General features: G+C 37.0%; 1 pseudogene across 1 annotated transcript in view; it reads left to right on the top strand.

Annotated features, from left to right (window-relative positions):
• LOC308279058 (parathyroid hormone/parathyroid hormone-related peptide receptor-like) overlaps window positions 1–19,740 on the top strand; it is a 91,905-nt pseudogene extending 72,165 nt beyond the window's left edge. Inside the window, exons 5-6 of the transcript in view lie at window positions 15,568–17,350; window positions 19,646–19,740. The product of the transcript in view is annotated as a parathyroid hormone/parathyroid hormone-related peptide receptor-like (transcript). The remainder of the gene's footprint in view (window positions 1–15,567; window positions 17,351–19,645) is intronic.
• The last annotated feature ends 7,327 nt before the right edge of the window (window positions 19,741–27,067 follow it).

Here is a 27,067-nt window from a genome sequence, read left to right on the forward strand (position 1 = left end):
CTGACCAGTGGATTAGAATAGAAGATACAGAAACAAACCCACACATCTTTAGTCAATTAATCTTTGACAAAGGGGCCAAACACATACGCTAGAGAAAAGACAGCCTTTTCAACAAGTGGTGCTGGGAGAACTGGCTAGCCATTTGTAAAAAGATGAAGCTAAACCCCTATATCTCACCTAACACAGGAATCAACTCAAGATGGATCAAAGACTTAGAAATTAGACCTGAGACGGTGAAGTTAGTAGAGGAGAACATAGGTTCAACACTACAACATATTGGCACAGGCAGTAACTTTCTCAACAAAACCTCCAAAGCTCAGGAAATTAAAGCAAGAATAAACAAGTGGGATAACATTAAACTAAAAAGTTTCTTCTCATCAAAGGAAACTATCAATAACCTAAAGAGGAAGCCTACAGAATGGGAAAGGATCTTTACCAGCCACCATTCTGATAGGGGGCTAATATCCAGAGTATACAAAGAGCTCAAAAGGCTCTACACCAACAAAACAAACAACCCAATCAAGAAATGGGCAAATGAACTAAATAGACACTTCACAAAAGAAGAGATACAAAGGGCTAATAGATACATGAAAAGATGTTCTTCATCACTGGCCATCAGGGAGATGCAAATCAAAACTACACTGAGATTCCATCTAACCCCAGTGAGAGTAGCAAGCATAAAGAAATCAAACAACAACAAATGCTGGCGAGGATGTGGGGAAAGAGGAACTCTTTTACACTGTTGGTGGGAGTGCAAACTAGTTCAGCCACTATGGAGATCTGTGTGGAGATTCCTAAGAAAGGTGGGAATAGATCCACCATATGATCCAGCTATACCACTCCTGGGTATCTTTCCAAAAGGGTTGAATTCAGAGAAATACAGCAACATATGCATACCTATGTTCATAGCAGCACAATTTGTAATAGCCAAAATATGGATCCAACCCAGATCACCATCAACAGATGAATGGATAGCAAAACTGTGGGAAATACACACAATGGAATTCTATTCAGCCATAAAGAAGAACAAAATTTTATCATTTGCAAGAAGATGGAAAGCCCTGGAAAGCATCATGTTAAGTGAGATCAGCCAAGCACAGAAGGAGAAGATACACATGTTTCCTCTAATATGCCCAAACTAGAAAACACAAAGGATACCAGTAGGACCCCAGATATTAGAGGGGAAATACTAGCTAAGTTTTAATGGAAAGATAGGAGAGGAGAAAGGCCGATCTTGATTAAGGAGCATCTTCACCTGAACATGTGTAAAATTATGAATAAGACATGGTTAACCTGGCCAACCATTGGTGGGGGGGGGGGAGAAAATGGGGGCGGGGGGAGAGGGCACCAAATAAAAAAAAAAAAAAAAAAAAAAAAAAGAAAGCTTTCTCAGCATCCCAAGTCTGCTACATAAAGGAACGGAGATTGAACAAGTGTGTCTAATTCTGAAGATCATGCTTTATGCTACTCTATCACATTGCCACGTAGTAAGTGCTCAGTAAATATTTTCTCATAATTAAAAAAAAAAAAAAAAAAAAAAAAAAAAAAATGTTTGCCAAGTAATCTCACGACTGAAGATTAACATCCAAAATATTTATTTTTGAAAATTTTTTATTTATTTTTTTGGTAGTACTGGGGTTCCTGGAAGCTCTTCTACTTCCGGGCTACACTCCCAGACCTATTTTATACTTTTTTATTTGGAAATAGGGTCTCTTAAGCCAGCGCGGCTGGCTTCGAACCTGCGCGATCCTCCTGCCTCTGCCTCCCAAGCGCGGGGATTACAAGCGTGCGCCACCACGCCCGGCCATCCAAAATATTTAAAATAACAAAATATTTAACAGAAAAAATGGCCATTCAATCAATGGTCAAATGAAGAGATCATACACTTCTCGAAGGAAAAGTACTGATGACTATTATATAAAAAATTTTCAACATCTTTATCCATTTGAGAAATGAAAATCAAAGTGGCATTAAGATTCCTTCTTTTCCAGGTCAGAATAAAAATAATGAAGAATACAAATAAGAATAAATGCTTATGAGATTACAGGAAAAAGAAACCTTCATAAACTGTTGCCTGAGATATAAATCAAAATATGTTTTGTGAAAAGCAGTATAGAGGTTCCTGAAAATCTAAAATATTAGCTACCATATGACTCAGCTACACTACTCCTCTATATCTGTCCAAAATAAAGTCAATACACTCTCGAGATACATGCATGTTTAAGTATATTGTTGGAAAATTTGTAAAAACCAAGTTATGGAACCAGCCTGGCTGTCTGTCAGCAGATTAATAGCTAAAGGTAATATTGTGTATATCCACAATGGAGTTTTATTAGCCATAAGGAAGAATAAAATTAAGTCATTTGAGGAAAATTGATGGGACTGGAGATCAGGTTAAACAAAGTTAACAGGTTTCAGAAAGAGCAATATTTTATGTGGAAGCTAGTGAGAAGAAAAAATAGAAAAATTACAAGATGAAAATAGGAGAGAAAACAATAAATTAGAAAAGAGGGACAAGTGGTAGAGAAGAGGGGAGGGCTCAAAGAGGTATTGGGTTGTGAAATTGGTCAAATGGTGCCATATGCAATTATAATTATGCAACAAGGAAATCCATCATTAAAATAACTAGTATGCACCAATAAAAATTGATGGGCCAGGCAGCTATATGTCTCTTCTGTTTTGTTCTGAATCTAGGTCAGGTAAAAAAAACAAGGTTTTTGTATTTAGGCTTCGTCTTACACCAACATGAGTTTTAGAAAATATTTTTTTAGTTTTTAAAATTTTTTATTGGTGCATTGTAGTTATACATCTTAATTGGATCCATGATGGTGGAGACATACATATGCATATCAGAGATATTTCAATATATGCTTTGAACCAGAAATGCATTAAAATGTCTCTAGTGATTTGTTTTTCATACTTCATTTCTATTGTGTTTTAAGTTAACAGTTGTTAACATGTGTCACCATCTACTGTCTTAATATTTTCCAAGAGTGATTGACAAGCAGAGAGATATCAAATATGGAATTCAGGAGGTAGTGAGTATTTAATCTGACAGAATCTGATCATTTACAACTTTCTCTTTCACTGCTGCATAATTTATATTTCAACCACTGACAGAAAACCTGAAGCCACAGAAAAAAGAAAGTATCATAGTTCAAGAACGATATTCCCCAAACTGAACCAGTCATTTTGAAAGTACAAAACTGGGATGAAAATTCAATATGGGCTTTATCCCCAGTCAACTAGGGAGAATGACACTGGTGAAAATAACCACACATACACACACTTTGTAGTCAAATAAACATAGGCTCAATCTCTAACATTTTAGATAGTGATTTTAGGCAACTTTTGGTTCTTGAGATTTCAGGTACCAATAAATAAAGTAGTAATTATCATGCTTACTTGATATTGTTAAGAGCACTAAAAGACCAAGATTTTCCAACAGTGCCTGTAAGGTACACTCTAAATACTATTCCTTTCATTTTATATAATACAAATTAACAAAATTTATTCAAGAGATAGTTATTTTTTATTGAGCGAAGTGAACAATTTTTCTATTAATCCATACTAATTGTATAGAATACTTGGTTTCATTGTAACATATTTATATATTAATATTTACATGATGTGATCACTTTTACTCTACTTCTACTGGTCTTTCTGCTTTCATGATATTTCTTTTTACTCTTTTTTCACATTTGAGAGAAAACAATCCTTGTCACTCTGAGTCAGGCTTATTTTGCTTAACATAATACCCTCTAGTTCCATGCTTTTCCATGTAAGTGGCATAATTTTGTTTCTTACAACTGAATAAAACTCGATTGTGTAAAAAGACCACATTCCCTTTAGTAATTTATCTATTAACAAACCAAAAAGTTGATTCTTTCACTAGCTATTTTGAAATGTACTGTGATAAACATGAGTATGCATGCATCTATAACATATTGTGACTTTAATTATTTTGATAAATACTGAGAAGTGGCATGGCTTGATTATATGGTATATATTTTTGTGATGGACCTCCATACTGATTTCCATAGCAACTATACTAATATATATTTTTATCTACAGTTCATTGTTCTCCACATCTTTACGTATATTTATTGAAATTTGTATTTTCAATGATTACTATTATGACTTGAGTAAGATGAAATATATTTGTACTTTTTATTTGGATTTAAAATGAATACAATGGACGTCCAGGAAGATGGCGACGGAGAAAAGCGTGGCTTAAGAGCCCCGCTAACAACCAATCTCCATTACCACAAAATCAGCGCCTTTCATTGCCAGAAAACACCATCACCAGAGAAACAAAAAAAATCACCAGGCTCCAGAGAGAAAGTGGACTGAGAACAGAGCTCAGAGCCGCAGAGGAGATACACCGGCCTCATGCCTGAGGACGCGGCAGCAGTGCCATACTGCTGGCGGCAGCGGTGATTTCACCGGACGGCTACAGCAAGCCGAGGTAAGCCGCTGCGGAACAGCCAGATGGGATTTTTCAGCGCAGGGAGCATCTAAAGCTCCCAGTGGCTGAGCTCAGCACATGCTGCAGGGACTCAGAGTGGAACTCAAAACCAAGAAGAAATAAGCCAGCCTCACGGCTGAGGGCGTAGCAGCGGCGCCATATTGCCACCGGCTGCAGCAGCAGCGAATTCACCGAGTCCAGTAGAGCTACATCTGCGTACTCAAGAACAGTGAGTCAAATTGCGGGCCACAGAGGAGAAATCCCAGTACTGTACTCCCTGGGACTTGAGCCAGTGGGGGAGTGGCGGTGGCAGAGATATCACACCATAGGAGAACGTGCAACCTGGCACCTCCCATAGTTTAAAGCAGCCTCTATCGACTCCCTGGGTCGAAGACTCTGTGATACAACCCAGTAAAGGAGTAGTGGGGTGTGAGATACTACACACACGAGATCCAGACTCGAGATCCACCTTAAGTGAAGTCATAGTAACCCAAGGGAAGAACCCAGAGAAGGCACAAACTTTCGAAATCATGGGAAAGAGGAATAACACTGGAGCAATGAATGCCCACAACCCCACAACATCAGAACCTGATAAAACAGAAAATCAGAGATTTCTAGAAGATCAAATCAGGAAAATAACTGTAGAAATAATAGAGGTGCTTTGAAAAGAACTCAGAGAGAGCCAAAAAGAGATAAAGGATGCAATTAATGAAGTAAAGGCCTCAATTCAAAGCACAAACAACTGATTAAACCACATGGAGAACAGAATCTCGCTCTAAGAAGATGATCATTCCAAAAATGAACGCATAGTTTCTAACCTAGAAAAAAATATCCGACAGCAGGAATCTGATATTGAAGAAATATGGGCCCATTTTAAGAGAGCTAACCTAAGAATAATTGGAATAGAGGAGGGAAAAGAAAGTGAAACCAAAGGGATCAACAATCTCTTCAAGGAAGTAATAGCAGAAAATTTTCCAGACATAGAGCAAGAGGTTGATACACAGGTTCAGGAAACTTATAGAACTCCCTTTAGACAGGATCGGAGAAGAGGATCCCCACGCCACATAATTGTCAAAATGACCAATGTGGAAGCCAAGCAGAGAATCTTAAAGGCAACAAAAACAAAAGGTCAAGTGACATTCAGAGGCAAACCAATTAGAATCACTCGAGACTTCCCAAACCAAGTCATGAGAGCCAGAAGGGCTTGGAGTAACATATTCCAAACTCTGAAAGAAAACAACTTCCAGCCAAAAATTTTCTACCCAGCAAAACTTTCTTTCAAATTAGATGGAGAAATAAGAAGCTTCCATGACAAACAGAAACTGAAGGAATTTATATCTTCAAAACCAGCGCTAGAGAAAATACTCAAAGAGATTAACTATAAAGAAGAAATAGGTAACACACACCAGAACCAGAGAAACAAGATTTTCCATCCAACAGACAACTAAGATTGGTTATCTGTGGAGATTCATTATTTATGTTAGTCTTTTACCTATCTCTAAATGGTATTGTTTGCCTTTATTGTTGTTAATTTTTAGGATTTCTAGTTGGATATAGCATTTGGAAATATTTTATCCAATTCTCTTAGTAACTTTTAAGTCTGTTTATATTGTCTTTGGATAACAATATTTTTTTATTTTTTAGGGAGTTTGTATACTCTTCTGTTGCCTGTGCCATTGAAATCATATCCAAGAAATCACTGCCAATTTCAATGTTGTGAGGTTTTATGACCCAGATTTTCTTCTAAAAGTTTATAGTCTTAAGATTTATATTTAGGTCTTTTATCTATTTTGAGTTAATACTTGTATATGGGATTAGGTAAGGGTCCAATTTTATTCTTTTCCATGTAAGTATTATTTTTCAATAATATTTAGTTAAAAGATTATTATTTCCACCACCAAAGGTTCGTGGAAACCTTGTCAAAAATAACTTGATAATATAGGGAAGAATTTAGCTCTAGGCTTGTATTTAACTCCAATGGTTTATATATCTGCCTTTAGAACAGTACTACACTGTTTCAATTATTGTAGCTTTATATGGTTTGAAATCAGAAAATATATATCTTCTAGCTTTGTTCTTTTTCAAGATCGTTTTGGGTATCTAGAATCCATATTCCATATTAGGATAGATTTTTTTCTGAAAAATAAATATATAAATATATGATAGTTTCACCTAAAAAAATAGAAAAAAAATATTCTCTGGTAAGAAAGAAAGCAAAAAGAAATATTGAAATGTTATCTTTAAGTCATCAAAAGCTTGGTATCAGACAAATGAAACTGTTATGTGAGATCATCATCGTTAATATTTGATAAATTGCTATAAAACTAGATGTCAACCACTAATCCAAGCATGGGAAGGAGGGATGGGGAGGGAACGGGGTGGGGATCGGGCGGGGCCTGACTGGGTGATGTGTCCATGTTTGTCTACAAAAGATTGTATCCCACTATGGTGTATGGATACAGTGCACCAATGAAAAATTAAAAATTAAAAAAATAAAATGAATACAATGGTTTATATATCTGCCTTTATAACAGTACTACACTGTTTCAATTATTGTAACTTTATATGGTTTGAAATCAGAAAATATACATCTTCTAGCATTGTTCTTTTTCAAGATCGTTTTGGGTATCTAGAGTCCATATTCCATATTAGGATAGATTTTTTTCTGAAAAATAAATAAATAAATGTATGATAGTCTCACCTAAAAAAGAAAAGAAAAAATATTCTCTGGTAAGAAAGAAATCAAAAAGAAATATTGAAATGTTATCTTTAAGTCATCAAAAGCTTGGTATCAGACAAATGAAACTGTTATGTGAGATTATCATTGTTAATTTTGGATAAATTGTTATAATACTAGATGTCAACCAGTAAGCCAAGCATGAAAAGGAGGGATGGGGAGGGAATGGGGTGGGATCGGGTAGGGGCTAACTGGGCGATATGTGCATGTATGTCTACAAAAGTATTTTTTATCCCATTATGATGTATGAATACAGTGCACTAATAAAAATTATTTAAAAAACAAAATAAAATGAATACAAATACTGAATTTTTTTCATATGACTTTTGCTCATTGGTGCTTTTTTAAGAAGTATCTGTTCAGTTCATTTTGTTCATTCATTGAATGGATTATTATTTTTGCTATTGATATTTTAGTACTTTTCATATCTTGCTATTGATCCTTAGTTGAGAAAGTAGCTGGCAATGATTTTTCTATTTTGTAAGCTCCTTTTACAAGCTGCTATTTGTTTTCATTGCTGCACAAAAGCTTTCTAATGTGATATCCCATTTATTGACTTGTATAATTATTTTCCTTGAGCAGATGTCTGACCCATTAGATATTGATGCTTCTCACCTTCTATACCTTTCATTTTATTGTATAATTATGAATTTTATAGTTATCATCCTCCCCCCAAATTAGATTAGCACACTTTAGTCTGATTTTCTTAAACCCGGTCTCTTGTTAATAAATTTTCCTGGTGAAGTTTTTTGTCATGTTTTTTCTAATCCCTTTAGTCTCCCCCCAGAAAAATTGTAACATGAATGTTCTTAAGGAATGCAAGAAATTAAACCTGTATGCCATTAACTGTAGAAAAATAGTGTGGCAAATCTTCTCTGAACCCTTCAAGCTGCAAGTCACTTATTTTTTATTAGTGCATTGTAGTCATGGATCTCAATGGAGTATGAGATGGTGGAGGCATGCATGCAGAAATCATTAATTTATCTCTTACACAATTCAAAGAATAACACTATCTGCCATTGAATTGGTCAAGCACAATCAAATATGCTTATCTATATATCCAAAGTGGTAGAGTAAAGCATCCTTGACCTGTTGAAAAGCCTTTTCTTATTCTGGGCCCCTTCAAAACTGTTAGATTTTTAGTAACCCAGTAATAGATGGTTCAGAGTTCATCAAATTTCATAATAGCCATGGGTAAACACTTCTACCATGATAAATCACTACCCAAATATCCTAAATGTGGACTACTGCCTGTCTTTTCAAATTTAAGATGTGTCAGAGTAGCTCCTTAACACTGAGAAAACTTATGTTATCTTTTGCTCATCATTTCCTAAAGAGGTAATATTAATGTAAAGAACCTGAAATGAGCTCCCAAATATTGGTTTAAATTAAAATTTTATTTTCTTATTTTTTATAAGTTTCAAAGTATTAGAAGTACATTTGGTCAAAGACTAGTAGAAATCAGAATTTGACATTTAAGCACATACTAAAAGGTAATTGTAAGTCCTTATATCTTTTCCATCTGGCTCAAATTGTTTTGTGTCTTCATGCACTAATTAAATAACTTTTATTCTAGATACTGCAATTCCAGAAGAAATATATACACTTTTATTGCTGCATTTTAATTTTAAATCAGACTGAGGTACAAAGTGCTACAATCATACATGAACACAACTCTTGGTGTATTTCTATATCCCATCCTGTTTGCCCATGTTCCCTCCCCATAAATGTAAGTGATATCTACATATATGGGTATAACATTCCTTGAACTGTTTCCTTTCTCAGTTCTTTTTGACCACTGTTACGGTTTGAACTTGACTGTTCCCAGACCACTTGTGGTAGACAAGGCAGCCATGTTTGAGGTAGAACTCATTTGCTATGGAGAGGAGCTGGGGTGTGAAATATATTTATATTTCATACTAACCTTGCTCTTTCTTTCTCTGCTTCTAGCCTCCATGATATGAGAGCAGAGTCCCTCCTCATGTATTTGCTTTCTGTTTCCCACTACCATATCATGAGCTCTATAGACTTCAATTGGACTAACAAACCTCTGAAATCTCCAGAACTGTGAGTAATAAATCTTCTTTGCTTTAAGTTGTGGTAATCAGTTATTTTGTGTCAAAACAGTGAGACTGCTGACAAAACACCCTCTTCACCTGCCTCCTCCTATTTCTTTACAATATTACAGAAGTCTTTCTCCTGATTTATCATAATCCCCTTATATTTCATAATTTATCTATAGCTTTCATATATGAGGAAACATATGACCCTTGATTTTCTGACTGGGTGATCTTGTTAAGCATAATATTCTCTAGTTCCATCTAATTTTCTAAAAGTGTCATAATTTTTTAGGATGAGTAAAATTTGATTGTGTGTATAGACCCCATTTTTGATCCATTCATATGTTGATGGATACACTAGTTGGTTCCATAATTTGGTGATTGTAAATTGTACTGATATAAACCTGGATATGTATAAAATAAAATTTTTAATGTATTCTATTTTTAAAAAATCTAGCCAAGTGCATCTGTTATTCTCATTCAACCAAAGTGTTTGGAATTAAAAGAAAAGCACGTGTTAATATTTTAAATATCTTGCCCTTAATGATACTTCCTGGTGAGTTGCATATTTTATTTATACAAAGACTCACTTTTGAATATGATGATATTTTTATATTCAAATTTATTTTTAAGATTTAAAGAGAAAGTAATTTTTATTATTTGGTCCATCAAGTGATTAGTGTACTATATTTAAAATTATAGCCACGTATCAAATAACAGCTAGACACTTTATAATTTGAGGATATGTATTTCAATGTACTGAAATTATAGGTGAAATTAAGTGAAGTGATGTTTTATTGTTAAGGGTATGCTCAGAGGCAGATCTAAACAGAAAATACATTTCACAGATTCAGGTTTTGGCTTAGATTTTAGCACAGTTAACACTTCAAGTGGATGGAATTTTAGTGGTCAGATTTGGCAAATGTAATTAAGTTGTAAAGGATTGAAATGGATTAAATAGCCTTATGCATGCTATTGAACCAGTATTATTTCATTTAAGAATGAGAAAAATAACCATTACTGGACTCCAGACTTCTCCAGTTTTATTCCAATCTCTAATCTCATAAATAGTCTATTTTCAAACCATTTGATACTAAATAAAATGAAGTAATGTCCTTTAGTCTGGTCAGTTTTGTGGATAAATTTCTGCAAGCAACAACTGAAGCTTCTTGCTGCCCTCAGAATTCAGTGCTCTTAGTAGATGACTAGCAGGGAGACTTGGTTGGTTTGAAAATTTCCAAAATAATTAAAAATTTCTGGGGAAAAAGCCTGAATGTAGCAGGCAGTAAACAAGGCCACATCTGAACATATTGTGGTGTAAAGAAAATGAAAGATGACCTTCAGTAGTAAACATCTTAGAAGTTGGATTGGAAGTTTAAAACACTTCCAGAAGCCAGTTCTTGGCCCTCTCATATTACATGATTTTTCTGCATGTGATCCTTTAAGAATATTTGGCTCCATTTGTTTCCAAGTATCTAGAATATATAAAGGTTTCCCCAAATTCAATAATAAAGAAAACAAAATTAGAAAATGGGCAATATAGTTAGGCATAGTAAGGAACACCTGTAGGCTCAGTACTTGAAAGGCTGAAAAAGGAAGGTTGTAGTTTTGAAGCCAACCACATCAACCTAGTGATGCCTTCAATAACGTAATGAGATCCTATTTCAAAAATAAAATATGAAATAGGTATAAGACATAACTCCTAAGTAGAATGCCCCTGAGTTCCATACACAGTACCCGAACAAATAAACAAAAGAAAAAAAACTAAAAAAATCAAAATGGGTCATATAAATGAACAGAAACCTTATTGAGATTATATGGATGCCATAAAATCACATAAAATGTCTAATGTAAATAGAAGTCATAAAAATAAAAATTAAAGCCATAATGAGATAGTGCCACATATATATCAGAATGGTCAAAATAAGATACAGAGATAAAATTAAATGCTAGTGAGGGTGGAGAGAAGTTGTAACATTGATATTGCATGCAAGGAAGAAAAATGTTACTATTATTCTGGATAATACTTTATTTTGGTACTGGGATTTCAACTCAGAGAAAATCTAATTCTGAGCTTCAAATTCAAACCTATTTTATTTTTTATTAAGAAATAGGGTCCCTCTAAGTTGCTGAGAGTCTTGTTCAGTTGCTGTGAACCTGAAATCCTTCTGTCTCAGCTGCCCAATTACTGGGATTACATTTGTTTGTCCCCACACCTGGTTTATTCTGGCTATTAATTTGATAGTGTCTTTCAACATTAAACATGTGCATGCCACAATACCCAGATATTTCACTCCTTTTGGGGCATTTATCCCAAAGAAATAAAAGACACATTCACACAATTACCTATATATGAGGGATTTTTATTGGTGCACTATAGTCTCACGTCATAATCATGTTGCACTATAGTCTCACCTCACGATCATGTTGACAATGGCATATATTCACACAGTACTTGGTGCCCTCCCCCTCTCTGTTTTCCCTTTTCCCTCCCTCCCAATACTGAGTGTCCAGGTTAACAATGTTATAGTCACATGTATACACATATTCTAATGTAGCTTTTCCATAAATAAAATTCAGCTTTTATCTCCTCTACCCTTCCTTTCTGGCTTTGCTGAGCTTTCTTCTCCATTATCTGGAGTCCCTCTAGTATCTCTAATATTCCCTAGCTTGAGCATATTAGAGAAAACATATGTCCCTTTTCTTTCTGTGCTTGGCTAATCTCACTTAAAGTAATGTTCTATAGTTCCTTCCATCTTCTTGCCAATGACACGATTTTGTTCTTCTTTATTGCTGAGTAGAATTCCATTGTGTGTATTTCCCATAATTTTGCAATCCATTCATCTGTTGATGGAGACCTGGATTGATTCCATATTTGGGCTATTAGGAATTGTGCTGCTCTGAACATGGGTATGCGTATGTTACTGCAGTTCTCTGATTTCAACCCCTTTGGAAAGATACCCAGGAGTGGTATAGCCGGATCATATGGGTCCATTCCCAGTTTTCTAAGGAATCGCCACACTGATCGCCATAGCAACTGCATTAGTTTGCACTTCCACCAACAGTGTAAAAGGGTTCCTATTTCCCCATATCCTTGCCAGCATTTCTTGCTATTTGACTTCATTTGTTGTTATTTGACTTCTTTCAAGATGGATCAAAGACCTGGAAATCAGACCAGAGACTGTGACACTATTAGAAGAGGGCCTAAGCTCAACACTCTAACATATGGGCACAGGCAATAAGTTCCTCAACAACACCCACAAAATGCCAGAAATTATAACAAGAATTAACAAGTGGGATGACATCAAACAAAAATTTTCTGCTCATTAAAGGAAATCATCAAGAATCCAAAGAGAAAGCCTACAAAATTGGAGATCTTTACCAGCTACCACTCTGATAGAAGGGTAATATCTAGAATATACAAAGAGCTCAAAAGACTCTACACTAGCAAAACAAATAACCCAATTAAGAAGTGGGGAACTGAATTGAATAACTTCACAGAAGAAGAGATATAAATAGCCAATAGATACATAAAAATGTTCAACATCATTGTTTGAGGTTTTAAAGAAACATTATTTGTAATAGCTAAAATCTGAAAACAACCAATTGCCCTTTGAGCTATTATAAGTGTGGCATATCCATCCCAGGAATTTTACTCAGCAACCAAAAAGAATACACTATTGATATACTCAAAAACTTTGATTAATCTCTAATACAAAAAATCCATGCCATAGCATTGCATAGTATATGATTATATTTATAGAACATTTTAAAATAAAAAAATAAAAAATATTAGTGGTTGTAATTTATTTGAGAGAAGAGACTGTAGAGAAATGTCAGAGGCTGTACAAAAGTTTCATAAGAATCCTTGTGATGAAACTTACATATCTATTTTTATGTAATTTGATTATGATAAGATTCGCCATTTTTATTTTTGGTATTAGGCATTGAACCCTGGGGCATTCTACATCCAAACTATACCCTAGAATTAAGAAAAAATTTTTTAGGTTCTCAAAATTCTTCATTTTAGAGGACATTAGAAGATGGCTTTATTATATTGATAAGATAGCAAACTCATAAATACAATGAACTTTAGAACAGTTTTATATCTACATAAAAGCAATTCCAAACATGTTTGCAAATACTCCCCGTTTTTCACACACATGACCATCAATCTTAGGCAAATAATTCTTCCTCTCTAGATTTACTTATAGTGTACATTTCATATGAATAGATGGTACAACATATTACATTTACTGCCTAACTTCCTTCACTTAGCAAAAACGTTTTCAAGGGTCATCCATGTTGTAATTTCTGTTAACAAATGATTCCTTTGTGGCTGAATAATGTACTGTTCTATGAGTCTTCTCTAATCTTGACTGTGGTAGGAGAAAATAGGAACTATGTATATAATGCAATCACATAGAACTAAGCATTTACACATATGGACACACATGTGTAGATACTGTTATACCAATATCTACTTGTGAAACTACTCAAAACTGAATAAATTTAGTAGATAAACATTAACTTTCTTATTCCCACCATGTACTATATTTATAAAACACTTTTCAATGGGTTAAATCTTAATGAAAGATATTGCTTCTTACATTTACATTCTTTTATTCAATTATCTCAAAATAATTTTTTTTCTGGTTGCTATAGCTCATGCCTGTAATCCCAGTGCTTGAGAGGCTGAGACAAGAAGACTGAAAGTTTTAGGGCAGTCTTAGAACCTTAGTGAGACCCTGTTTTAGAATTAAAAAAAAGTAGTTAAGTAGCTTAGAAACAGAATATGCCTGGGTTCAGTCCCTAGTAAAACATAAATAAAGTTTATTTTAAAAAATTGAAGTGAAACTTGAAATTAACAATGAACATTAACAAACATACAAAAATAAACCACAAAACATACAATACTAACATATAAAAGACTATAAAACATAAACATGTACATCTTTTGAGATATTCAAAGGAGTAAAATCTGCTTCAAAGACCTTTCTTACCTTGATATAGCTACTCTCTTCTCATTAATTAGCATTTCAAAACATTTTTCTCTGCATGAGTTCAACCTGTTGAATATTAATGTTTTTATTTATTTATTATTTTGTGGTGCTGGCAGTTTAACCTAGGATCGTGTTCATGGTTGCCAAGCACTTGACTACTAAGTTACAGGTCCAGCCCCAAATGTAATATATATATATATTTTTGTGGTACTGGGGTTCCTGGAAGCCCTTCTACCTCCGGGCTACACTCCCAGACCTATTTTTACATTTTTATTTGGAAACAGGGTCTCCTAAGCCAGCGCATGCGGCTGGCTTCGAACCTGCGCGATCCTCCTGTCTCTGCCTCCCAACCGCGGATTACAAGCGTGCGCCACCACGCCCGGCTCCAAATGTAATATTTTAAATTCATCTTTGGTTTAAGTTTTATTCCTTGAGTATAGGATATAAAGTTCATATTTATGCCTTGAAAAGCTGAATGGAAATTAAATTTAATTATTTTAGGCTCAGCCCATAATTATATTCTCTGTATCTCAATTAATTGTACTAAAAATATGAAGATGATATTGGTAAGAATTGATGTATGTAGTATATGTATTGCCTCTACCATCTCATACTTCATTAAGATGTATGACTACAATGCACCAATAAAAAATAAGGAATCAAAAAAGCATAGAATTCATTGCCTTCAAGGGACATATAATCTACAAGGAAAAATAGGGTATCAGAGCAGCATGATAAGAGTTATAATATTAGAGTAATATGCAATGGATAATAGCAACATAATATGCAAAAGCAGCAAGAAATCTACCTGATGGTGTTAAAGAAAAATTTGTAAATTTGACTGTATCTTAAAGTATGTATAAGCTTCCTACAAGCAAACAAATGAGAGAAAGCCTTCTGGGTCAAGACAAAAATGTGCGCAAAAGTTTCAAAAACATTAGGGTATTTTCATCTTCTCCTCTCCCATCCCCCTCAGTTAGGCTACCTAACATAGCAATCAGAGACTGAGGTGGCAATGAAGAGCTTACCCTCAAACGAAAGCCCAGGACCAGATGGTTTACCAAGCAAATTTTTATTTTTATTTTTTTATTTTTTATTTTTTGGTGGTTCTGGGGTTCCTGGAAGCCCTTCTACCTCCGGCTACACTCCCAGACCTATTTTTATACATTTTTATGTGGAAACAGGGTCTCTTAAAACAGCGCGGCTGGCGTTAAACCCGCGCTATCCTCTGCTCTGCTTCCGGGTGCTCGGCTCCGCGTATACTCTGGACAACCGCATGGTAGCAAATTCCTCCTGAAGTCGGAGTAGGGTGGAAACATTTAGACCCTTCAGCAGCCTGGATCCCAAGGCCAGAGGTGCAGGGCGCGCTTCAGGTGGACGCAGACGACGTCTTCACCAAGGAGGAACAGACAAGCAGCTGCTCAGAGAAGTCCTGCGCACTGCAGCCAACATAATTGAATCAGACAAGGGATGGACGCCCGCGTCCACGTCGGGAAAGCCCAGGAAGGACAAGACATCCAGGAAGCTCTACCCTGAAGTCCATGGAGGGCAAGGAGGGGCTCCCCCGCAGCAGGCGCCGAGGACGCCCCTGCCTGCCCGAGTGGGAAAACATCGTGTGCTGGCCCCTGGGGACTCCCAGCGAGGTTGTGGTCATGTCTTGTCCGGACTACATCACAAAGGCCATGCCTACTGGCGCTGCGATTACAACGGCAGCTGGGAGGTGGTGCCCGGGCACAACCGCACTTGGGCCAACTACAGCGAGTGCCTCAAGTTCATGACCAACGAGACGCGAGAACGGGAGGTGTTCGACCGCCTGGATAGCTGGCCTAGCTCACCGTGGCGGTGCTCATCCTGGCCTATTTCAGGCGGCTGCACTGTGCAACTACGTCCACCTGCACAGGTTCCTGTCCTTCATGCTGCGCGCCGCCAGCATCTTCGTCAAGGACGCGGTGCTCTACTCGGGCTTCACGCTGGACAAGGGGGAGAGCCTCACCGAGGAGGAGCTGCACATCATCGCCCAGGCAATGCCGCCGCCCGCTGTGGGCTACGCCGGCTGCCGGGTGGCCGTGACCTTTTTCCTCTACTTCTTGGCCACCAACTACTACTGGATCCTGGTGGAGGGCCCGAACCTGCACCGCCGGGCTTTTCTTGGAGAAGAAGTACCTGTGGGGATTCACCGTCTTCGGCTGGGGTCTGCCCACCGTATTCGTGGCCATGTGGGTCGGTGTCAGAGCCACTCTGGCCAACACTGTGTGCTGGGATCTGAGCTCTGGGCACAAGAAGTGGATCATCCAGGTGTCCATCCTGGCTTCCGTTGTGCTCAACTTCATCCTCTTCATTAACATCATCCGCGTGCTGGCCACCAAGCTGCGGGAGACCAACGCCGGCTAGTGTGACACATTGCAGCAGTACCGGAAGCTGCTCAAGTCCACCCTGGTGCTCATGCCGCTCTTCGGGGTCCACAACACCATCTTCATGGCCCTGCCCTACACGTAGGTCTCGGGCACGCTCTGGCAGATCCAGATGCACTATGAGATGGTCTTCAACTCCTTTCAGGGATTCTTCATCGCCATCATAAACTGCTTCTGCAATGGGGAGGTGCAGGCTGAGATCAAGAAAATTTGGAGCCGCTAGACCCTGGCCCTGGACTTCAAGCGGAAGGCTCACAGCGGCACCAGCAGCTACAGCTATGGCCCAATGGTGTCCCACACCAGCGTAACCAATGTGGGTCGCCGCGCCGGGCTCGGCCTGCCGCTCAGCCCCCGCCTGCTGCTGGCTGCAGCCACCAACGGTCACTGCCCGCTGCCCAGCTATGCCAAGCTCGGGGCTCCGGCACTCGATGCCCAGGACACCACAACAGCTGCCGCAGCAGCTTCCAAGAAGGATGGCTTCCTCAAAGACTCCTGCTCGGGCCTGGAGGAGGAGGCCTCCGGGCCTGAGCGGCCAGCCCCGCTGCTGCGGGAGGAGTGGGAGACAGTCATGTGTCAGGCACCAACAGGGGACCTGCTGGTGCAGACAGATGGACAGATGGACCCGGAGACCTTGGGACCGATGGATGGTTGCCCATTCAGGGCTGGGCCAGGTGGGAAAATGGGGAAAGGAAAAGAAAAAAAAAAAAGAAAAAAGTAAAAGAAAAAAAAGAAAGAAAAGCTGATACCAGTACTTCTCAATTTATTCCATAAAATAGAATGAAATAGAACTCTCCCAAATATATTCAATAAAGCCAACATCACACTGATACCAAAACCAAATAATGACAATTCAAGAAAAGAAAAAAAAACAATATTCCTATATTGTTGGTGAACTTGGCAGTTCTGTAACTATAAAATGTCTGAAAGAATCAAGGTTTTATTTGCCCTCAAGATTTTGACAGTTTCAATCCATGACTAACTAGAAACCATCCTCTGGGCCTGTGGCAAAATAGCACATGAAGGTGGTAAGCACACTTTGTAGCAAATTGTTCATTGCGTGAATAAAAAAAGTCCAAGGATAAGTAGATCTTTGAAAGGATGCCCCTAGTTACCTAAGATCTCCCTCTAGAACCAACTTTTTAAGTTTTCTCTCATCTCCAAATAGTTTCCTAAGCTGGTGTCTCAGTCAACATTTTCACTACTATAATAAGAAACAACTGACCTTGGAAGAAATATATGTTTGCTTACAGCTTGAACATTTCTTGCTTCAGACCAAGTGAGGAATGGACCTCAGGGCATGGTAACAGAAGCAGAGAGAGGAATAGAGGTAGAGATGAGCTTTCATATCAATGAGACTAGAAGCAATAAATAAATAAATAAATAAATAAATAAATAATACAAGGAAGGAAGGGGATTCAAAGACAAAAGCATAATACCTAAGGCCACATTCCCAGAGACCAACCTTCTCCAACCACACCCTATTTATACAGTTATAACCCAGTGAACCCACTACAATAGATTTATCCACTGATGCGGTTATAATACTCACAACTTAATTATGTCAACTCTGAACACTGATACATGAGCTCTTCAGATATTTTTTATGTAAACCTAACATTCCACCCATGGGCCCTTGAGGAGCTCATATCCATTTCAAAATGCAAAATGCATTTAGTCGATCTCCAAGAGATCCTATATTCTTAACAGTTATAGCAACACTCAAAACTTCCAAAGTACAAAGTTTCTTCTGAGTCTGAAAGTGAACTCTTGGTTGTGAACTCCTGTAAAGAAAATTTTAAAAATACAAATAAAGAGCAAGTTATGTACATCCAAGATACAATGGCACAAAGTAAACATTTGCATTCCAAAAGGGAGAAATAGAAAAATAGAAGGAATGGGACAAAAGCAGAATCAAAATTCAGTAGAGAAAGCAATATTTCTGCAGCTCCATTTCAGAAATGGTCATGAGAGGCAATGTTCAAGGGGCCTTAGCAGACCTTTCCTGTGGCCTGGTTGATTGCAGTGAGATTACTGGCTCTTCCCGTCTGTTTCCATGGATCTTAGTTTGTAGCTCTCATCTTACAGTCATTCCGCATTTCTAAATCTCATGTATTTTTTTGCAACCTTAACTTTATCCTCAAAACTTCACAAACTGTCCCATTTTTGTCTTCTTGCCAGGATTCTGACCATGCCGCTTATTGCCTGCCTTCCTAGTCCTTCCTTTGCAATTTGAGGGAGACTCCATAATCCTCTTTTCTAGAGAAGCCAACATTACTTGACTGTCAAAATTGACCACCAGCAGGAAAAGTAATCATACCCTTTTCAATCACTGCCACTGGGCCATTTTTAATCACTGATACTGCTGGGCCTGCCTCAATTCTTGTCAACATTGGGCCTTTCTTAATACTGGACATTTTCTGGGACTGTCTCAATGCTAGTTGCTACTGAGCATGTTTTAATGCTGGCTGCCTCCAGGACCTTTTCAATCATAGTCACCATCACTGGGTCTTGGTTTACATTGTTTTGTGCTTAGACTTGAACTGTTCTGACACATTTCTTTCTTATTTCATATACAAAATATATTATTTCCTTTCAGCCATCTTTATTTCACAACACTATCACTCTGGGCCCCAATTTTACACATGCCTTCCTGGCCAATCTGAAAATTTATGAAATTTCTCTGCTTTGCATCCTGCTTCTAAAATTCACTGTACAAATTGCCTGAATGCAGACATAAATATCCATAATGTAGTTTGGATACTTTGGTCTTTTGAGATTTCTACTACCAGCTTCATCAGTCCATCATCTTTTAACTTGGCCTCCCCAAAATTTCAGGACCTGGGCAAAATGCTTATAAATTCTTTGCCAGAATATAACATGTATGACCTCACTCCATATTCCTATGTAATGCTCTTTACCTTCCCAAATGTCCTGAACACAGTCTGTCCCATTTGCCTTTCTATCAGCATTCCGGCACTTCCAACGTTCTTTACAAACCAGGTCCAAAGACTCAAAATACACATTTTCATACTTAGATGGAACAGTGACCCCACTTCTCTGATACAAATTTTTGTCTTCATATTTTACTGCTACAATCCAAATCTACTGACCAAACAATTCAGATGAAGGAAGATTTATTTGCTCACAATTTTTTGAGTTTTCAAATTCAGTCAATGGGAACCAGGAACTACAAATTTCAGGGCATGCTGGTGGAAAGTAGGCAGAGGAAGATAGCAAATGCTTTGCTCTCATAATGGATACCTAAAGCAAAAAAGAGCAAGCATGAAAGGGGATTCAAAGAAAAAACACAATTCCAAGGGCTACACTCCCAGGGACCCACCTTCTGTAACCACACCCCCCTTGCCTAGGTTGCCACCCAATACATCCTTTACAAGAGATTTATATACCGATGAAAATACTATTCTGACAAATTATTTATATCAAGAACATAAATGCACAAAGTCACATTTTTCATATAATCATAGCAGCTGGGGAACTAGCATTTAACATATGGGCTTTGTGGAGGCATTCCAGATCAAAACTATACCTACGTATAATACAATATTTTTCATAGGAATTAAAATCCACACAAAAGCATATTTGGATTCAAATGTTATAGTACATTTTTGTAAGCCCCATTGATTAGTTGGCAATATTTAGGTGAATAATTAAAGTAAGAGAAAGCCTAATTAATAAATTATAAACTTTATAACATTTTTGAATCTGCATTATGTCATTAATACTGATGGTCATGAAATTATTATGGGTTTACACTCAAGGAAACCATCATAACTTAAAAATATTGTTATCTGAAGGTACAGGTAATATATCTAACCTACTGAATATCAGAGCTTAATAACATGGTACACTGTAGGTCACTGGCTAATTGGAGCTGTAGGTTTCTGCCATTGATCAGTGTATGTGGGAGTTATAAATGATACAACATATATTGGTAACTGTATTGAAATTTTCAAAAAATAGAAGTACAATATGATTCACCAATCCAATTTCTAGACATAAGTATATTTATATATAAAGTTAGTATGTCCAAGAAATATATTCATCCTATGTTCATTGCATCACTTTTTTTGGTAGTACTGGGGATTGAACCCAGGGGCATTATACCTCTGAGCTACAGTGCCAGACCTATTTTTTATTTTAAAACAAGGTCTCACTTAGCCAGTCATTGTGGTGCACGCTTGTAATCTCAGCACTTGGGAGGCTGAGACAGGAGGATCGCACAGGTTCGAAGCCAGCCTCAGCTACTTAGTGAGGCTCTCAGCAACTTAGTGAGATCCTGCTTCCAAATAAAGTATAAAATAGGTCTGGGAGTATATCCCAGAGGTAGAAAAGCCCCTGGATTCCACCTCCAGTACCACACACACACACACACACACACACACACACACACACAAACAAAACAAAACAAAACAAAAAAACAACAACAAAAAAACAGGGTCTGACTGAGTTGTAACAGAGTAGCAGAGGCTGGCCATGAACCTGTGATCCTCCTTCTCAGCCTCCCAATTACTGGAATTACAAGCTTGTGTGAAATATGCCCAACCATTGCAGTATTATTGAACACAGCTATGATGTGGAAAAAATCTAAATGGATGAATAGATCAAGAAAATGTGATATATACATATAGTGAAATACTATTTAGCCTGCAATATGTGACAACATGGATGAACTTTGAGGATATTTTGCTAGGTAAAATATTCCATTCATCAAAAAGTACTACATTGTTCTCCTTATATAAGTTACACAAAATAATCAAATTCATAGAATGAAAACGAGCTGGTGGTTTTCAGGGGTTAGTAAAAAGGGTAAATGGAAAGTTATCAGGCATAAAGTTTTATTCAAGCAGAGTAAGCTGTAGACATAAGACTAGGTATGTCAAATGTTCTTACCACAATAAAATACAATTTAAAACTCTAAAAATGACTATTCAATTTTAGTTTCAGAAATGTGTTTTATAGAAATGATATATGTATAAATAATATATATGAATATTAAAAATATGGACATGTTCATATATTTTCCAATGTAAGTAATTGGTATACTTTACATGTTATATCTAGAGTAGTTAAAAGTCTATGCAAATTTATGAGTAGTATATTATTTCTAAATGATTCTCAAGTGCCATGTACATTTAATGTAATAAAATAATACTTTTTTGTACAAGGATCTCTTGCCACCCAAAAAAAGACATTTGGTAAGTTAGCATGTCTTTTCTTTTATATGTATTCTCAGCTCCAAAGTCCTATACTCAACAGCAATGTCTGTCTCTAAATTTACTAAGTTCAGAACCCACAAACCTCCTCAGCATTCAGAGGTAATGGACATTTGTGAGCACAAGATGTTGCTGTGCTATCCTTGAAAATATTATCCTGAGGTGACAGATACATCTGCTGTGTAATAAATTTCTACCTTGTGTGTATTTGTATTATAAGGGGCCCTCTTTCTTAGGTAATGAGATAGTAGTCAAATATATTCCTCAGAATGTAGTTTTCTAGGCTAAAATAATGTCAACTTGTTGCAAGTATAATACTGTTATATAAGATTATTTCAAGTGATATAAGGATTTATTTTTAAAAATGATTTTATGTCTAATTATATAGGTGCGATTGTGTATGTATGCATGTGTATGCGTGTGTGTGTGTGTGTGTGTGTGTGTGTGTGGTGCTGAAGATTAAACGCAGGGGTGTTCTACCTTTAAGATACACCCCTGGGACTTTTCTTTTTTGTTTTGAAACATGATCTAATTAAGATTCTGAGAGTCTTGCTAAATTGCGGAGACTAGCCTCAATCCTGCAAGCCTCCTGTCTCAGCTTCCCAAGTACTGGGGATACTAAGCCTTTATTATTGATGTGTTTAACATTATTTATTATGAGATGAGATTTTCAAAGGAACAGGATGTTATTGAAGGAAATTTTTTGGAACACAGAACTGTGGGTCAAATAGACAGGGCAAAGCAACAAAAAGAACAAACAAATCATGTTTTTTATTTCCCTATTAGACCACAAGCTATTTCCACTTTAGTTTTGTCTTCTAGAATTTTACTCCATAAAAGGTATATTTCTGACAAGCAACTTTAGTATCATTTTGAAGCTTGTTAGAAATGTTGAGATTTTTGTGGAGAACGAGGGAAGATGGCAACAGCCAAATAGGACAGGTATTTCTCTGAAAAAAACCTGAACATCAGATTTTGGTTTACTATCTGATTGGGACAATATATGAGACTTTTATAGCCATGACTTCCTAATTAAATATAAACACATACTGTTTTCTTTTTTTCTTTTTATTTCCTTTTATTTCTTTTTATTTTTTGTACTGTTTTCTTGAATTAAAAAAAATTGAAGAGGGAGGAAGATGACGGCGGCTGCAGTTGCAGCTGTAGCAGCGACCACGACCACGGCGGTGATGGTTAGTAGCAGCCAAATAAGATATGAATTTCCCTGAGAAACCCTGGACAACAGATTTTGATTTAATAGCTGAATGGGACAACACACAGAAACATTTTCAGTCATGACCTCCTATCTGAAATATAGGTGAGAGAGTGGAAAATGGTGAAATTAGAGGTAAGATGGCAGTGCGGCGCCCGCCACTGCAAGAAAAGTGATTTTTGGAGGGATATTCCAGAAGAGATCAGAAAGCAGACTGTTCCTGCCACACATGCACAGGAATACTTAACAACAACATACTCTAGGAGAAACCAAGATGGCAGTGGTGGTGGCCAATATTCAGAAGAGGCAGACAGATCCAACCAAATCCATTGTGAACTTTTTAAGAACTCTCTCCAAAAGTAGATTGGTCCTGGCCCACATGCTCAGGAACTCTGAACAACAAACTATGCAAGAAAAAGTTTTGTGGAGATGGACCAAGAGAGCTGTAGCAGTGGTGGCCAGTATTAAGGAGAGGCAGACAGATCCAATCCAATCCACCTTGAATTTTGGAAAAAAATCTCCCCACAAGCAGACTGCTCCTGCAGCACATGTGCAGGAATTCTGGACAGCATACTATGTAAGAAAAATGTCTGGGGCAAGTTGGAGGGAGCCCTGCTCATATTGCTGGGCCAATTCGCTGCCTGGGGTGTCCTGGGAGACCTCAGCTCATGGCTGCTGCACTCCTCTGCACTGCACTCGGGGTCAGGGTGTGCTTGGAGTAGCGGGTTCCACTCTTCATGGTGAGGCTGCAAACCTCCGCTTTCAGTGGGGAGATAAAATTCATCACTGCTAGCAAATTGGGCTCTCAGCTTCTGCAAATGACATGTGCTGTTTTCTCCTACTAAAAAAATAGAGAGAGGGAAAAATGGGAACCTCTGTAAACGTCATGCCCACAGTGACAGGAACCAGAGCCTGCCAGGCGGCGGGGCCAGGTCTGGAGCCAGTGAGGCTGGGCCAGGAGCCTATTGCGCAGCAGGCCTGGATCTGGGGCCTGTTTCACAGCAAAGAGCCAGTGGGTTTCTTCAGCTGTGTGGCCAGGAAGCAATAGAAGCTGCTGCTTCCTCACCTAATATCTCAGCAGATTTCCAGATCCAGGTTTCCTCTATTTAAAAAAAAAATGGTTGAGAGTGGATCATCCTATCAGAGTTACCCAGCTTCTGGCTTTCAGGTTTTCAGTAAGTGGGAATAAGTGTGGATAAATAGAAGCTCTAATATATTGTTGGAGGGATCACAAGTTGGTGCAACCGGAGGACAGTATAGAAGATCCTCAGAAGAAGAAAAATGAATTTACCATATGATCCAGCAATACCACCTCTGGGTATCTACCAAAAAGAATGAAAACCAAAATACCAAACTAATGCATGAAAAACCATGTTCATAGCTGCACAGTTCATCATTGCCAAACTGTGGAACCAGCCAAGCTGTCCTTCAACAAATGAATGGATTTCAAAACTATGGGGTATGTACCACAATGGAATTTTACCCAGCCATAAGGGAGAACAAAATAATGGCATTTACAGTGAAATGTCACAAAAATAAGAAATCAGATGCTTTTCTTAATGTGCAAAATATTAGGGAGAAATGGGTAACAGGAGAAACTCTAAATGAAGAAGGGACCCTATAGAGGAGCAAAGAAGTTGACATATCTGAGGGGATAAGAGGGAGGATAAGGGAAACTCTTTATAGCATATGATGTACTTAAACATATCAAAGTCAATCAGGAAGCCAAGCATGGGTAGGAGGGATGTGGAGGGAAGGGGTTAGAGACTGGGTAGGGGCTAATTGGGTGATGTATGCATGTATATCTCCACAAGATTTTTTTTTATTCCACTGAGATGTATTACTATAATACATCAATAAAAATTTATTAAAAAAGAAATGTTGAACCTTAGATTCCCCTGCAAACCTAAAAAAAAATCAGAATTGGCATTAAAAAATCTCAACGTAATTTGCATGCATATTAAATACTGAGAAGCATAAACATACAACATAATCTATTCTGGAGGTTTGCTCAACCTTGACAAATATCTATTACATCAAATTTAGCTTTTCTTCACTGATATTTACTTGGAGCAAACTCTTTCTTGATCATAACCAAGGGGAACTGAAATGTATTTGAAAGTTTGAATAAGCCACCGAAGCCAGAAATATCCTTCAGAGACTCTCCCATAATCTGCAGCCAAATATATACCCAGAAACTCAGTGAGCTCATTAGTTGTATATTTCTAATATATACAATTGTCTTTTATAGAAGTTTTGTCAGCAATATGCTTTCTGAATATCAAAAAAGAAATGAACTGGTGTGAAATTAAGGACACTTGTGAAATATAAATTCAATGTTTAGCAGAAACAAAAGTAAAAGTAAAATTTCTTGAGATAATGCATCTGCAGAACCCAAACAGATGTTACTCTGTAGTACCCTATAAAAATCTCTAAAATGAGGTAAAATTGATTTAAAGAAAAAAAAAACCCTGAAAAATGTGAGCATGTCATTGTAATTGGATCAACATGCTCCAAAAGCTTCAGGCGACTTTGCCTTCATTTCTTCACTGACATATTTCTTTTGGAATTCTTCAAATCTTACATACACAGTCTAATTGCAATATGTGAAGCATTTGACCATCAGATCTTTGACAGGCAGTGTGCTGCAGGGTAGACTTGATAACTTGTCAAATTTCCAGCAGCTACTACAATAAAAAAAACAGATATTTCAAATGGCCTATAGATCTTAAAAATGAGAATATAAAATTTATGAATTTATGCATAATATAAAATTAACACATTTTGATTAATATGGTGCAACTTATAATTAGCTTGATATTTGCAGTTTCACCCAGTACCTAGCAGACTATATTTGTTCTTGGGCATTTAGCACACAATTAACGTGTGCTTCCTTGTAGCATCTGCTTCCCTGTGATAGATACCTCTATTTTGAATCAACTAAAAAGTAAACAAATTTTGAATATACTCATTTGTGAAATAAGGATAATGATTTCAACTTTATTTTCTATTCAGAGTTATTTGTGAAATCAACATGTACATGAAAGGATTAAAAACTGAAAATTATTATAGAAAAGTAAGAGCATAGGATAAAAATAATGGTATTTGCTTATTACTTATTTATTATAAATACAAGAAGTTGTTTCTTTTTTATTACTACTACTACTACTACTACTACTACTACTACTACTACTTAGGAATTGTTTTCAATATTCTTTTCCTTTATTCCTTCAGCTTGCATCACTAATCTTCACCCTCTGCCTTTGATTAGAATCCTCAGCCTCAATCTCTAGGACATGCAGATGTGAGTACCAAGTATCAAGTACCTGGTGATATTAGGCTCCACTTCTATCAGGTTTCATGCACTTTTCTCAATTACAGTTTTCACTATCCATTTCAGTTCCTATCCTACTGTAGCCTTGTGCTCAGGCAATGAGAACTTACATCAGTGACCTGGCAATAGAGGAATCCTCAATTCCTCTGTACATTTGGTAAATTTAGGAGATCACTAAAAAGGGCTAAAGTGAGAAAGGATTACTTGTGATAACTGAATCTGAAAATCTGAATGTATTTTCCCCTAAGACCATTGCTATTCATTTATAATATTTTAATTTAATAAGTGATTATTTTAAAATATTTATTTTAGTGCTCATACAAAAAGTATAGACTACTGAGTACTGAGTTAAAATTGAGCTAGTGAATGTATCCATTATTTTACAGAGTTACAATTATGGAAAAATTATTCAAGATCTATTTTCACAGAAAAGTGTGAAAGTATCAAATACATTACCATTAACTATAATCACCATGTTGCACATAATGTCTCCAGAATTTACTGATAACTGCATGTTTGTACCCTTTAACCAATATTGTACCATCACCAAATTTTTTTAGATTACACATATAAATGAGGATGTGTGATATTTTTCTTTCTATGCCTG

The sequence above is a fragment of the Muscardinus avellanarius genome, assembly GCF_963383645.1.
Source record: "Muscardinus avellanarius genome assembly, chromosome: X".
In the NCBI taxonomy this organism is placed as follows: Eukaryota; Metazoa; Chordata; class Mammalia; order Rodentia; family Gliridae; genus Muscardinus; species Muscardinus avellanarius.